The sequence below is a fragment of the Cryptomeria japonica genome, chromosome 1 (assembly GCF_030272615.1).
Source record: "Cryptomeria japonica chromosome 1, Sugi_1.0, whole genome shotgun sequence".
Taxonomy (NCBI): Eukaryota; Viridiplantae; Streptophyta; class Pinopsida; order Cupressales; family Cupressaceae; genus Cryptomeria; species Cryptomeria japonica.
In genome coordinates this window covers 251,041,349-251,058,507 of record NC_081405.1, presented here as the reverse complement: position 1 = coordinate 251,058,507, position 17,159 = coordinate 251,041,349, and positions in this window count along the sequence as shown.

Here is a 17,159-nt window from a genome sequence, read left to right as displayed (position 1 = left end):
AACTCTAGCACTTTGGAGAACCAGCAACATTCACCGGCAATCAAGTGACTTTTGGACAGTCACCGGTATATGGTACACCAGCAGGAAATAATGATCACCTACACTTGGAATGACTTGGAAAACACTTGGTAATGTCGAAGACATTGTTTGGACATCTTATCTTGGAGAATTGTTTATTGGCATATTCGCATTTGCATATTTGCTGTTACTGGCAAATAGGTCCAGAGTTACACCGGCAGGTTTATCTTTTCCAGATCAACATGGCACGCTATGAAGATGATTAATTAATGTTGTAAATGTATTAAGCTGACATGTTCAATCGGTTATTGCATCGGATATTTGCTTTGTTTATAAAATATTTTATTGTAATATCTTGTAGAGCCGACCTACTAAAATTGGTCCTAGGTTATGGTATAAATGTAAGGTCTTAATTGTAAGATCGATGAAGGAATGTGAAAAAGGTTTTGTGCGAAGGTATATGCGAAATTAAGCAGAGCTATACATGCAGACATCATTTGAAGATGAAGCTAGGTTTTTGTGAAAGCATATCAGAACTACACCGGTACTGAATCCAGCATATGAAGATGCTATTTTGAGCAGTACATTATTATTGGATTTAACCATCCAACTGTAAGTCAGTGTGAATTCCCACTAGTGATTGAGCAGTGAGCTCGAGGCGCTTGGCCTTTCTGCATGTGCAGACCCCATTTATGTACACTTACTATCTGCAGTAGTATCATCTGATTGTGGGTAAGGTTTCCCACCATGGTTTTTCCCCTTACAGGGTTTCCACGCACAAATATTGGTGTTATGTGTGATGGATGACTTTGTCTTTTAGTTTCATGCATTAATCTTCACCTGTATTGCATTTATCTGTTAAATCTATCCACTGGTATAATAGACTGTCTCACCGATATTAAGCAATAATTTGATTAAGTTGTTTTGGTTTAATATTATTAAGACAATTGATTCACCCCCGCCCCCCTCTTAGTTGTCCCCGGGACCTAACACACACAAATCTAGATTGCTAATGAATGAACTTGAGGAAGAATTCCACAACTTCAACCATGACTTAGGTATGCATCCCGTGAGCTGATTACTGGAGATGTTGATTGCTTCGAGCGACAACAGACTGTCCAAGGCAGAAGGGATGATGCTAGAGAGGTTGTTGGATGACAAATCCATTCTCTCTAGTTTATTTAGATTTCCTATGCCCTCTGGAATTGTTCCACTCAATCTGTTATTGCCTAAATTTAAACCAATTTCTAGATTTTCTAGATTTCCTAGTGATGACGGAATTCGACCTTGGAATTGATTTTGGCCCAAATTGAGTTGCAGTAATTGTCTCAAATCGGACAACCAAGCTAGAATGCTTCAACCAAAACATTTTCCTTCTAAAATTAGGCATTGCAATTTCTTTAAACTAGCTAATTGGTCTAGTAGAGAACCATTGAATTAATTAAAACTCAAATCTAGCGAAAACAAGAGAGAAGTTTTACCTAGCTCCTGAGGAAGCAGACTAGTCAGAGCTTTAGAGGAAAGGTTCAACTTCTGTATCTTGGAGAGATGTCCTCTTCCTTGAAACTTATTTTCGGTCATGTCTAGATAATAAATAATAGAATTGGAACCTAAAAAATCTGAAGGAATAACACCAGTCAAATTGTTGTGGCTCAGGATCAATCGCCCCAAACTCCGGCATCGACCAATCTCTGAAGGAATGTTCCCTTCCAATTGATTATGCCACACGACTAGAATCTCCAAACATCCAGAAGAGCAAATTGCCGGAGGTATTGTGTCGGTCAGCTGGTTCCTTGTTAGATCAATTCCTGTGAGATTGTTGTGGGCGCCCAATTCCGCAAGTATTGATCCTAATAGGTGGTTGTCCTGCAAATATAGGTATTTTAACTGCGTGAGATTGCAAATGTTTGGGGATATGCTTCCTGTGAGACTATTGGTGTACAGATACAGTTGTTGTAAGCTCCTTGGCCTAAAAAGCTGGGAAGGAATTGGGCCATGAAATGAATTTTCGGCTAAGAACAAAATTTGTAAACACCCCAGTCGACCCAACTCGGGAGGAATTAACCCCTCAAGTTTGTTTGTATGTAAGCTGAGCTCCTCCAGAAGACTGCAATTCCCAAGCTCTGCTGGGATGTCGCCAGAGAGGAAATTCTTGTTCAAATAAAGCTAGGTCAAGTGGGGTAGAGATCCAAGAGAGGCTGGAATGGACCCTCGAAGCTGATTTTGAGTGGCATAAATCATGGTGAGATTGTTGCACTTGCCAAATTCCCATGGTATTTCTCCACTCAAAGAATTGTTGGACAATTCAACTTCCATGAGATTTGTGCAGTCACCAATTGACGTGGGGATGTGACCTCCAAGCTTATTGGAAGTTGTAGTCACACAAATCTGTCCAACTTAATTAAATGAATATTTTGTATTTATTTAATTAAAAATCCACTAGCCACTAGTTAATTAAATTAATATTTAATTAATTCATCCCCGAACATTCTTCTATTAATTAAATAAATTATTCAATTTATTTTAATTAATTCATTAAATCAAATCCACAATCAATTAAATAAATAAAATCTATTTATTTAATTAAATCCCCCTATTCCTCTTTTAAATAAATTAAATCAAACATTTATTTAAATCATTATCCCCCCCACTTGCATTTTCCTACAAATGCAACTTGCACATATTTATTGAAATAAATGAATTTTTATTTTAACAAAATCCTATTTTCCCTCACCCACCAAATCCACTTGCAAAATCTAATCCCCTTCTAGATTCTTCTAACCCCTTCCTAATTAGCCTAATCCATCCCCTAATTATTGTCACATTCCTAAGCAAAATGGAGTCACTTCTCAAAGACCCCAAAGTCTTTGATAACCATTAAAGGTTTTCAACATTCAACCACTTAAATCCTCAAAGTCTTTGATAGCCATTAAAGGCTTCCAACTTTCAACCACTTAATCCACAAAGTCTCCAATAACCATTAATGGTTAACCCAAACCCTCCTACATGGTTAAAACATTTGTTTTGACTCAATCTCTACCCAACCCAAGGGTCTCATCAAGCCTTTAATGCTTTGACCATGATTATCTCTTAATCATTTGCACAAAGGTTTATTCTTGCATTAACTCCTAATCCAGTGGGTAATCCTAATTTAGGCTTGACCCTTACCTTCTAGATAACCATGAGGTCTCCTCAGGCATTTAATGCCTCCAACCCCTTTCTCTCAACCCAACCCTATGTTGACACTTGTCACCATTTCGTTGGTGCAAATTGTGCACATGGATTCCCAACTTTCAAACTCAACCCTTGATTAAACCTTTCAATCCTGGCCATCCATTGCTCCATTTTTCCTATAAATAGAGCCCATTCCTTCATAATCCAGATCCTGAAAACTTGTATGCATTTAGGCTATAGACATTTTTAGAGAGCATTTTAGCATAATTAACTCATATCTTGTTATTTTGGTTAAAATATATCATTTTAGCATCAATAGATTAGTATTAGCTTTTCATTTCACATTTAGAGCTATACTACAATCTCAATCCTCCATAAGCATCCATAGTGCAAAAATCTGCTGAGAGCTACACTATTTTGGAACTTGGAGAGGAGAGGAACAAGGGAGAAGGAGCTAAGGCCATGCTAAGAGACAGTTGGAGATGCCTCATAATCTTTGTTTCATTTATTAGATACATTAGCATGCTTTTAGTGTCTCTCTTGGTATGCCTTTTTAGATTAGTTTTTGATTGACTAACACTAACGGTTTTTGTGTCTTTCGTGTTGTTCTATCATTGACTAACCTTGTTCATTTAGGAGGGCATCAGAAGTAACATACAGATGTTGTAATTTTGAAAGTCGGCCCAAATATTGTGGCAACTCTTCAGTTTCCAGTGTAGTTGGAAGCTTATTTAAAGCTATTGTTGTATCTTTGTAAAAAGTAATCTGTTGATACAATAAAAACCTCTACTCTCAATGTGGATGTAGGCTAAGTTTGCTGAACCACGATAAAATTTGGTGTTTAGTCTTTGTGCTATGTTTTTCATCCTTTTTATTTCTACAAACTGTATTTGTTCATCTTCTATCTTTTACAATTGGTATCAGAGCTAGGTGCACAGTTGTTTGGAAATTTAGTAATTGAATAACCTAAAGATGGAGGATTTGAAGGTACAAAAATTTTCCAGAAATAATTTCAGGATATGGAAGATTCAGATGCAATCTTTGATGATCAAGCAAGACCTTAAACTTGCGCTCGAAGGAAAACCAAAGAAGCCTTCTACCATGAAAGATGAAGATTGGGAGACTCTTGATGAAAAAGCCAAGGCAACAATTTTTCTTTCGCTGAATGAAAATGTTTTGTTCAATGTTGCAAAGGAGAATACTACAAAAGAAGTTTGGGACAAACTGATAAAAACATATGCTATGGCATCTGCTACAAATAAAGTCTTCATCATGAAGAAGCTTTATAAACTCAAGATTAAGGAAGGTTGCGCAATGGTGAACCATATTAATGAATTCAACACTTTGATCAGCCAAGCGAATTCGGTTGGAATGACTCAAGACGATGAAAATAAAGTTGTTCTTCTCTTATGCTCTCTACCAAATAGCTGGGATGGAGTTGTGACAGCCATAAGCACTACAGCATCAAGCTCCAAGAAGTTGGCCTTTGATGAAGTTTCAGCCACTCTTCTCTCTGAAGATTTAAGGAGGAAGAACAATGAGCCCTCATCCAGTGATGCTCTCACAATGGTGAGCACCGAAAATAGAGGAAGAAGCCAATATAAAGGCAAAAATAATAACTATCCAAGGTCCAAATCAGCTAGAAGATCACAGTATAGAGGAAGAGAAGGCGGTTGTTGGTTTTGTGGGAAGGCTAGTCATGTTAAGAAAGATTGTAGAAAGTACAAGAAGGCACAAGACAAAGTAGTGGATAACGAAGCAAGCATAGTCCATGATAAAGATGATGGGATTCTAGTACTAGCTACAACTGATACAAAATTTGATCCATGGGTAATTGATTCTGGCGCCTCTTTTCATGCTTCCTCTCTCACGGATGCATTCACAAATTATCAAGAAGGTGATTCTGGAGAAGTATACTTGGGCGACAACAAAGCTTGTAAAATCATTGAGAAAGGTGATGTTATCTTGCATCTAGATGGAGGAGCCAAATTATTGCTCCAAGATGTTAGACATGTTCCTCAATTTAAGAGAAATCTGATTTCAGTTAGCCAATTATATACACAAGGCTTTAAAACCGAACTCACAGACACATGGAAAATAGCCACAGGTTCCTTAGCTATTGCAAAAGGAGACAAGATGGGTAATCTCTACATTGTGAAAACCATTGATGAGGTGGGAGCTGCTATGACACTTGTGGGAAGCGATGTAGCCCTTTGGCATCAACAGTTATGTCACATGAGCAAGAAAGGCCTTGAGGTGATGCTCAACTGTGACCAACTTCCAAGTCTACAATCAGCAAATTTAGAGTTTTGTGAACATTGTCTTCATGGGAAGCAAAGACGGGTCAGCTTCTTGAAGAATGGACACGACATGAAGACAACACCGTTGGAATTGGTGCACGCAGATGTCTTCAGACCTACGGAGGTAACCTCTTATGGAGGCACAAACTATTTTTTTACTTTCCTAGATGATTGTATTAGAAAAGTTTGGATTTATATGATGTCCCGTAAATCTGAAGTGTTTTCAAAATTCAAAATTTTCAAAGCACTTGTTGAAAACCAAAGTGGTCACAAAATAAAGTGTTTAAAAACGGATAATGAAGGTGAATTTTGTTCCTTGGAGTTTGATAACCTTTGTACAGATCATGGCATTAGAAGAATTAAAATTGTTCTATTCACCCCTCAAGAGAATGGGGCAGTGAAAAGGCTCAACCGAACTATCCTTGAGAAAGCACAGTGCATGCTCTCAAATGCTGGTTTAAGCAAGGAGTTTTGGGCTGAGGCTTGTAATACAACTATGTATCTAATCAACCAGAGTCCTTCATCATAGTTGAATTTCGGTATTCCGGAAGAGGAATGGTTAGGAAAACGGATTTCATATTCACACATCCGACTTTTTGGATGTGAAGCCTATGTTCATGTCCCTAAAGAAAAGAGGACAAAGCTGGATTTTAAATCACATCGAGGCATCTTCATAGGCTATGGCGAAGATCAATTTGGTTTCAGACTTTGGGATCCCGTTGGAAAGAAAATAATTCATAGTAGAGATGTTGTCTTTAATGAGACAATATTTCCAAGCTTGGAGAAACATGACAATTCAAAAAATGAATACATACATTTGCCAGATTTATGTAATAATGGCAATTCTGTTCGAAATAATTCTGCTGTTCATAACACTTCAGCAGGTTTGGATACTACACGGTGGCATGATGGTATGTTTTTAGTGCAGCAAAAGTCTTTGTTCAATACACAGCCTACAAGTTATTCCCCTGTCTGTGACTCACAGCTTGGTATGCAGCCATTTGTTGACTCTCCAATTTGTAGTATTGACCAACATATGTGTAAAAGTAGTGGTGATAATGGTCATAATGATGAAAATATCAAGGTGCAGAAAGGTGTTGTCTCCTCTGATAAAAGGCATTCACCATCTGAAAAGGACCAAGAACATAGCGATGGGGATATAAGAGAAAAAAACATAGTTGATGTTAAAATTGATTTAGGGAATGTCAGAAGATCAAGTAGACAGAGAAAGATTCCATCCAAATTCTCTAATTATGAACTTCTCTTTGCTGAAGAGGCAGAGCCCACTTTATTGCTCTCTGAATATACAGAACCTTCAAATTTTCAAGCAGCTATGAAGGGTGAAAATTGGGATAAATGGCAGGGTGCTATGCAAGAAGAAATGAGTTCGATTGAAGTTAATAACACATGGGATTTGGTTGTCCTTCCACCAAATCGAAAACCAGTTAAGAACAAGTGGGTATATAAATTGAAAGAAGAAGGCGAAGGTAGGAAGCGTTACAAAGCCAGATTGGTGGTAAAGGGTTATGCTCAAGAAAAGGGGATCGATTTCACTAAAATTTTCTCTCCAGTTGTGAAGATGACATCAATCCGAACTATTTTAGGACTCGCAGCTGTATGGGACCTTGAGTTGGAACAACTTGATGTAAAGACAATGTTTCTACATGGAGACATTAATGAAGAATTGTACATGAATCAGCCTAAAGGCTTTGTGCTATTATTGCTGGAGGTATTGTCCCTGTGAGCTGATTCCTTGTTAGATCAACTGAAGCAGGGGAAGCCCAAACATGGAGAGGGGAATGCTTCTGCTGAGGAAGTTATGATAGATCGACAAAATACTCAGTTTTTTGAGGCTACCTAGTTGAACAGGAATTTGCCCATGGAAATCATTATCAGGGAGATCTAAATACTCTAACTCTCCGCAATTTCCTCATTCGGGAGGAATGGTGCCAGACAGATTGTTAGAGGCTAAATGCACTTCTTTCAAATTGTGTAAATTACAAATAGCCAAAGACAGGGTTCCAAAGACTTGGCTTTCAGAAAGATCGAGTGTTCGCACTGTATGATCTGGATAACAGGTGACTTCTTTCAGATATTTGTTACAGGAGTTCTATTGTCAAATTGTTAAAAAAATAAAATTTTATAGTAAAATATGTTCATAATTTTATGTATCTAAATCAATATATAGCAATAAATTATAGATAGAAATAAATTACTTTATAAATGTAAATTATGATTCAAGAATTATTCAAGACTTGTATTAATCTTTCAAATGAGTTACAAATTTTCTTAGACATTTATCACAAAAATAAGAAACTTTCTCTCTCAACTTTTAATTGTACCAGTCTTTTAAAAGGTCTTCCTTATCTTCTTCAAGCTTTCATTTAAGTTCTCTTTTTCATGCTCTCCAAAAATGCTTTACAACTTGTCATAGTTGTATTAAGCAACTTCCATTACAACTAAAAGATAATTAAAAATTATCAAATAATAATTAAATACATATATGGTAAAAGGAAGGTTGAGACATTTTCTCAAAAAAAATATGAGGAGGTGCATTGAAGTTAAAATTTTATATAAATTAAATAGGTAAAAGAATAATCTTAAATATTTTGAAACAAAATGTTTCTGTTTATAAGTAGCTTCAGGCAATGCTAGAACTAGTCAACTTTTAAAACTAGAGAGCTATATATCTAGATTTAGAGCTAGCTCCTATTGATAAATCCATTTTTCTTTTGTGAGTGCTTATAAATCTTTGTTAAATGAACGTTTTGTTGGGTAGAGTGACATGTTGTTATATCTTAGTATTTAAAGACTTAAAATTTACCATCAACTCATATTAGAGAATGCATGAAATGATAATGTTAAAAAAAAGAGAAAATCATTAATGTGCATTTCAATTTCTAAAGGGATAAAATAGTCATAATCAACACTACTTGCATAAAGACCAGCTACATATTATTTGTATGATGTCTATGAACCTTTTCTTAAATCAATAAAAATAGTCAAAATTAAGGTTTTGCCTAGGAGAACTTGACCTTACTGATTTGGTCAATTCCCTCAAGTATTTTTATAAATAATGTAGCCTTTATGAGTTCATCAAAGATCAAAATGACTTTATTTTAAAGTATATGCTTTACCAATTTAGATATGTACATTAGGGTATAAATATGCAATGGTCAAGATCAAACATGTAACATGGTTGATCTTTAGAGTTTTATGTCATTACTTAAATTTTGAGACATTTGTCAAAAATAAGGTATAATTGGGACAATGACAAATAAATCATGTACACCAATATTTTATCTCATCTTCACTACTAGAGGTAAGTCCTCAACTCCTCTTATTTTAATTATCACCATTGTTGTTGTTCGTTTATCGACCCAACTTTGACTTATTTAGGTTGTTTGTGCTTAATTATTTGTATTGATTTAATTAGCCTAGAAATATATTTATTTATAGCTATCTATAGTTACCCTTAAATTTTCTCATACTTGATTTATTGACCCAAATTGACTTTTCTTTCATGACTTAGAGTTCCCGTCAACGTTTCTCCTTAAATAGGGTTTTCTAAATATGTACTTTTAATTGTTTTGTCACATTTAGCTTTGGTAAGCTTCATATTATCTACCCTATTTCACTTTAAGCTATATCTCTATTTAGTTTTTTATGGCTTATTTATATATGTTGTGTTTTATGCACTCAACTTGGCCATTTGGTCTCTAGGTTTTTCATTCCATGCTTATTTTAGATCCAAGAGTGTTAATAAATTTTTAATTATTTGTATTCATTTTTCTCATTTAGATTTGTATGATCTATTCATATGCCAAAAATCTATTCATTCTCATTCAATTGCACACCTTACAAAGTGTTAGGTCTAGAAGTAATTATATAATATTTGTAATATTGCAAATAAGTACTCACGTGGAAAAGGGTGCCCAACTTGGATAAAGTATTGAGATTCCAATTGTAACGCTTTTTGGCACGTGTCACTAGTCTTGTGATGTTTATAAAAATTCATTAAACAATGGTTTACAAGGTGGAATATGACTAACATGTTTTACCACTTAAATATAGTCACATATAAGAGGTGTGTATGTGTAATTATCAAGTCATGTTGGAGCACTTTGAAGTTACAATTAGATATTTGGTCATAAGGGTCAAACTAGTCAATTAAGGGAATTACTTTCACTTAGTGGAGGTACATAAATTGAATGTGGAATACCTTGGCATGGTTTTTCCTCATGATTTTTGGGTCTCCTTGGTTTATATATTGAGGGATTGGGTGGAGATTATGTGTTTATTTTTACACAAGGCTATGTTGTTGAAGTTCCTCCGAACTCAATATATTGACCTCATTGAAGCATAGAGTTTGTTATTATACAATAACTACTTATTAATCAATAATACATTAGGTTTATTTGGTATCGAGTTTTCCCCTTGCAAGGTATATTTGGTATTGTGCTTTATTCTTTTATTCTTCTCAATTTGTGTGCTATCACTATCTCAAAGCTCTTTTAATTCTACCTAGATTGGAATAACTTTTACAATTCTCCTCATAATATTAATTAGGATTTATTGCATATTTTTGTCATCGTCCACATTTATGAAGTAGTGTTTATTTGAATCCTAGTATGGCTCAATACATTAAGAATGTCAAGTACTAAATGACACTACAATAAGTGACATGGCTACTATTTCCATGAAAAATAAAATACAAAAGGAATATTCAATCATGACGAATATATAGCCCAATATAAGAGTTTGGGAAATGTTAGGAAAGCACAACGCGGAATACGCCTTCCACAGTGTTAAATTCAAAGAGGAGAGAAATAGAGGTGACTTTCAATTATCTCATCCAGTAACACCCCAAAGGAACAGGAACTAGAAAATATCTCTTCAGTAGATCCACAAATCTCTTGGTATTCTAGAGCACCTCCATGATCAATCCATGCTAAGCTCCAAAATGCAACACTGCACCATCATGAAGCTCTTCAAGCAAATGACCAAAGTACTTAATACCAAGACTCACCTCTATTGATATGTCATGTTGCCAAGGCAACACTACAGGCACTAGCATCGCTATGAGAAGACTCAATGTCTGAAGCGTTCTTCTTCTTCTTCTCCTCACAATCCTTTCAGATATGGCTAGTCTTCCCACAACTCTAGCATCTCGCCTTGGACTTCTTTCCCAGAGATTTTGATCTCCTCTATTACTTGGATTTGGACTTCTTATCCTTCTGCTTGCCTTTTTTCTTTGATCTTCCCCACACGGCCAGAGCATCCTTGACCATCTCATAAGAACCCCTTTGTACTTCCTCTGATAGCAGGGAAGCAACCACATCTTCCATTTTGAAAGTGGTTGTTGTACTTCCAATGGCCGTCGCTAGGTGATCCCATGTGTCAGGCAAGGAACATCACAAAAGCATACAATGATCCTCGTCACTGATTGTTACACCCACAAAAGTTAACTGTGCAACAATCATGTTGAAAGCATTCAAATGGTCTGCTACAGGTGCACCTTCATTCATCTTCAAAGAGTATAACTTCTTCCTTATGAACAACTTATTTAAGGACTTTCCCTGATAAATGTCACCAAGTTTCTTCCACAACAAGGACATTGTCTTCTCTTCATGAACATTCAGAAGAATAAAATCTGCAAGACAAAGTCTAATTAGCCCTTTGGCTTTTTTATCTACAAGATCCTAGTCCTCTTGTTTCATGCCCGAGGGTTTAGACCCAAACACTACAACCCAAAGGTCTCTATCCACTAATAGGTCTTCCATCTTGAGTTTCCACAACTCATAGTTGCTACCATTGAACTTCTCAATGTCTACTCTCCCTAATGTGCTCACCATCTCAATCTGCAATCAATAGTACTTTGCAAAACTCCCACAATAGAATCAACACAAAAAACCCGTCCTACCCACAAGGATAACACAACTAGCTAGGCTTTGATACCACTTGTAAGGAAATCACAATTCGGAATATGCCTTCCATGGTGTTAAATTCAAAGAGGAGAGAAACAAAGGTGACTCTCAATTTTATATTATAGTAATTAAGCTGCACATTTTAAGAATAACAGAGTAGAACGAAATAAGATTCACACACAAAGCAAACACAAAATTTTATGTGGGAAAACCCTTATAGGTAAAAAAACCCACCACCAAAGGAAAATCATTTGTTTTACAGTAATAAGACAATTACATATACAAGTTACAGATTATCCTCTTAGGTGTATATTATAGTCTTTGTTTTGGCAATGTTCAACCCACAAACAAAATTCACCCATAGACCACCATGTGGGTTGTCCCTCAATTCTATATCATTCAATAGAATTAAAATCCACTCAAACAAGCAACATGCTCTCTCAACTACTGTGCAACTATTTCCTCAGGCGTTTATACCTTTGTTAGGAAAAAACGGTTTGATTCAGTTTCCTCGTGACTCCAACCATCAGACTTTCCTGTTGTCGAAAGAACGATGTGTAATCTACAACAAATTCTAACCACGCTCCATAGACTCTAGCTTGGACCAATTATCGACATCCAACCCAACAAGTCAAACTGAGTCGCACATGGTCCCCACTAAGTCTCAAAGGCTATCGACAAATGTTCCAATCACTGGCTTCCAACTCAGTAGATGAAACCAAGTCAGCTGTGATCCCCACCAAGACCATCTCAATCTTATCAGCTTATCAGCACCTAATGGAAGTGTAACTGATTAGTTCTCACAACCTTTGTTCCACCCTATCTCTGATCCCCAATAGTGTTGTTTCAATGGGCCCCTCAGAAGTCTCATGTCGGCTTATCGACATAGAATTGAACATCAATGTTAAAATCACTTTTTCAAAAAATTAACTTCTATCAATAATACTTTTACCCAATACTAAACAGACTTCAATGTTCGACGTCGCAAGACTTCTATAAGTCTTATCGAACTCGTTGCATCTCCAGTTGTGTATACAACATGAAAAAATATTTAGTTTCCTTTGGAGTTGGTTGACAACATGAAAGTTTTTCACATCGAACTGATCACTGCAAAAACCAAATGCCATTCGATCGAGATTTCAATCAGTAATTTTGAGACACCCATTCTCAACAAGCAAGAGCTTAATGGCATAGATAATCCTAGAAATGCTATATAACTATTGTTTATGATATTTAATTTACTCATCAATAGATCATTTGGGTTAGAGATCTTACACACCATTGGTGGTAAGGTTGTCACCTCTAGCTCTTTTACTAGTGCACATATCCTCCCTCCTCTATCTATAGCCATATCTTCCTTCATGTCCCTTGACTTTGATCCCTAATATGGCCAACTTCCTAATTTTACGCATACCCACATCTCACATGCATTTTTTCACATACATTTCTTCCCAATCCCTTACCATTCTCCTTATTTGTTTCATCACTCATATACCCCTTGTCCCTACCACTCCTTTAAATAATGTCATTCCTACTCTCATTGGTGCCCCCAGCATAGTTGTATCCCACTCTATACCTCATTTTGTTCATCTGCATACACCCTGACCCAAATAATCATCTATTTATATGCCTCATCTATTTGTCACCCCCCTCCTTACATGCCTCATTTTCACCATTCTTATATGGCTTATTCAATAGCTCCTACATATATCCATCATAGTGATTCTCAATCTTCTTTCATTACCATGTTCATTAGATCACCCTAAATGAATTATTCTAAACGATTTATAAGATTGAAAAAGAGTTGATAAGAGGGAGAATGGTAATGAAAAATTAATTGAGACTAGAAAAATGTCATTGACATTCAAAATTTAAAATGACCATGCTTTAATGTATGATGGCAATGGTAACCCTAATAAACACATGCACATTGACTTACTATTCTATATTTAGACTTTGTGTATGAGATAAGCTCCTAGCTAAACTTTTACCAAGAACATTAAAAGACTTCTTTCAAATGATTTTTCTTATTGTCTTTTGGGTCTATACATGGGTCAGTGCATGAACATGGGAGTCTAAAAAGTGGCAATAAAAAAGGCATTTTTTAGTTACCCAAAAATATGAAATTATATCAATTTGACTTTTACTTAGGTTGAGAAAAAAGTACATATTGTCATGGTAAGAACCAAGGAAAAACGAATATCCATTTATAAAAGCAAAAACTGGATATTCATTCCTTTAACGGATTTCCGATTCTTTAGCTTTAATTAAATAGATATCCATTTGAAGCAAATAATTGTTATATGCAATTTTGAAAAAAATTGTGTGTATATATATATATATATATATATATATATATATATAGTACATATTATATATTATTTTTAATTAAAATAACTATATAAATGGATTATCCATTTGTAATGTAACATATTAAAAAAAAATATAAAGAGAATAAATAAATATATATAATATATTATATATTGTAAATATATATAATAATATAATAATATATTATATATTATAATGTATATATTATGGGGCAATGCAAGATGATGGGGTCCAAACTAGGCCCTTAAGTGCCAAATTCAGAAAAATGGAATTAAGCAACTTGATATAAAAATTTAGGTTATCAACATAATCTAAAAAATATATAAGACCAAAATTTGTAGCAAATTGAATGTAGTTTCTAACCTACTAGCTATTTTTTTAGAAAAAGTAAATCTATTTGATAAAAAATTAAAATTCCAATGTAGTAGCATTAAAATTTTAGGAAAAAAATAAAAACTAGGTGTATCTTTGAACAAACCAAGTACAAGCAAAAAATATTTTTCTTTTTTTTAACATTCAATATATAAAAGTAAAGAATGTGTTCAGATGTGATGCATTTTTTTGTAATATTTTTGCAAGTAGATAATTAGTCATGAATTTATTACTAGAGCTTAAAGAAATAAAAATTGTATGTCTAAACACCATTGCTTGCTCAAAACTTTATGAAATTCATTTTTTTTAATCTTATAGTATATGAAGCATAGAATGTGTCACATTTTTCAAATTCAAAAAATATGAAACCAGAAGCTATAGATGTTTTAAAATCAACATATCACTTAAGATTTTAGTCATAATATCAATAATAATTAGCTATTAAATTCAAAATAAGACATATCTTATATTGGTGGAAAGCTCAAAATTTTCTCCATCAATTCATTTGGTTTACTATTTCTAATCTGAACTCATTTAATAATTTTTAAATTATATTGATTATCTAATTAGCTTACATGTGCATTTCTCACTATAAAATTCTAAGCAAACTTGATAAAAAAATCCATCCTAAAATTTTGATTGTAATTAAATAAAGACACACAACCATGTCGATAAGAATTCACAAAAGCAGGGTAACTCATCCATGGTTAATGGTAAGCTAAAATAATGGTTTCTTTTTCATATCCAATGGCCCAGCATGTCTAAAATGTGGCTAATTATCAACCATGTGATATTCATAGAACTCTCCTCACTGAACAAAATAAAATAGCCTAATATTCATTCTCCTATGTATCCAAATAATGGATACATGAGCCTGACATTTAAATACTTTGGTTCTGGGCAGTTGGGAATCTGCCAAAAACATTTATAGTCCCATTTTCTTCAGACTACTAAATTTTTTGATGGCTCTGTTAAAATGGTTAAACCATAAGTTTAATGGTTTTCTGCCTTTTGAGGGAACCATGTTTTGTTGGGTTCACTGAGAACAGGTTTTTTGAATGTTGTGAATCTCGGCGAAGAAATCTCTGTATTTAACCTAAATTAATATAAATATTGGCTCTGCCTTTACCGATCAAAAAAAAAAACATAAAAAGAAAAGAAAAAAGTATGATCAAAGCATTTCAAAATATGGGGATAAAATCTATGCTTCCAAATTTGAGGTGGAAATATCAAATCATTGTCTTTATATTAGCAGAACAATCAGATTCTAGAACAAACAAATAAAATCAAATCTCATATAACTTGTTGCGCATTGTGATTATATAGACATCTTCATCTTGCAACTCAACATAGGCAACTCAATCTCATTTAAAAAGATTATTGGTGTTTCTTGAGTTCTTTCAAACACTTTAGTGAAATAGGGTCATACATCACATAAGAGTTTGGGAGTAGGTCTAGAATTTGACGACCATCCTACCTATCATATGATTTTTTTTATGATGGTTTAGTCATTCTAATGCCTTTCATTTTATGTTTTAAGAAAAACATTAAGTGTCATTTTTTTTAATTTGTGAATAGTTTAATGTAAATTATTTTATATTTAAAGATTTTTATCAATTTAATCAATAATACATATCAAATATGAAAAGTATTTTTTTTATTTTTAATAAATCAATTTTCAAATAATTTTGTTATTAAATTAAAGTATATTATTATATATTATTGAAATTAGCTAATTATTTTTAATAGAGATTATAATTTTAAAAATGCCCCTAACAAGTAAAACATATAATAATCTAAAATGAAAGAAAGAAACTCTTTTATTTATCTAAAATGAAAGAAAGAAACTCTTTTATTTTATTAATTTGAAATTTTGAAATTTAAAACAAATGATATCAAAGTTCAAGAACTCTTCTTGACTTTGTATTCTTCCATATATGATATACTTCATTCCAATTCAAATCATTTGTTTTAGATCCATTTAATGATACCCTCATTGATGCATCCAATGTATCCAAAGATAGCTTTGACTTTCTAACATCTTTGATGATGTTTTGTTTTGAAAATCCTCTTTCACAATCAATAATACTTGCAGGAATAGTAAGAACACCTTACCATAACTTCATCATACGAGGATAGCTTCTATGCAAATATTTTTTATTACTAAAGACTCTCCATGCATCTTTCATCTTAAAACCCTCACAACTCAAATGCAATGAGTCAACAAAAGAGTTTAACCCCCTTTTGCATCCATTAACATCAAATATGGATACATAATTATTGACATTGATTAAAGTAGTTTGTTCCCCCCCATCCTCTTGAGGAAGCATTACTAACTCTTCATCCTATCACTTCACATAATTGTCTACATCCGGGGCATTTTGTCATGTTATTTTCCTCGAGTCATTTGTGTCTTTTTTTTTTTGCACTAACACTATTCTAGTGCCACTACAAAGAGGGGCAAAATGTAGACCCTTAAATGTGATTAATTTAATTTAATTGCCTTTGTTGCATTGTTGATTAAATAATTACATTATTTAATTGATTAGTGTATGGTCTTTTGGTTAAATTAATTGAATTAATCAAGCCACCCTCCAATTAATTAATTAATGTCTCTTGTTGAACATTTTATTAATTAATTCCTCCCACCCTTTTCTTTTACTAAATATATAAATACATTATTCATTTTTCTTAATTCATCTCACATTTTTCTTCCAAGCCTTTTTATTTGAATTAAATAATTCAAATAATATCATTTGGATCACATGGCTCCTCACTCTAACTCCCTTCTAACCCATCTCCTAAGATTAACCCACTAACTAACCTTGGTTCCCAACCAACTTTATGCCATGTGTGCACATTCATGATTTTCTAAACATTTGGACAAGAAACAAATATTTGGGTGTTTCTCTCCCAAATGGACACATGACTCTCATTCCACTTGTCATCATGAGTGACACTTGGCCTTGAAGAGCACATGTGTCATCTCATGCATTGCCACTTGTCCTCGGGTGGGATAAGTGGCATATCTACAAAG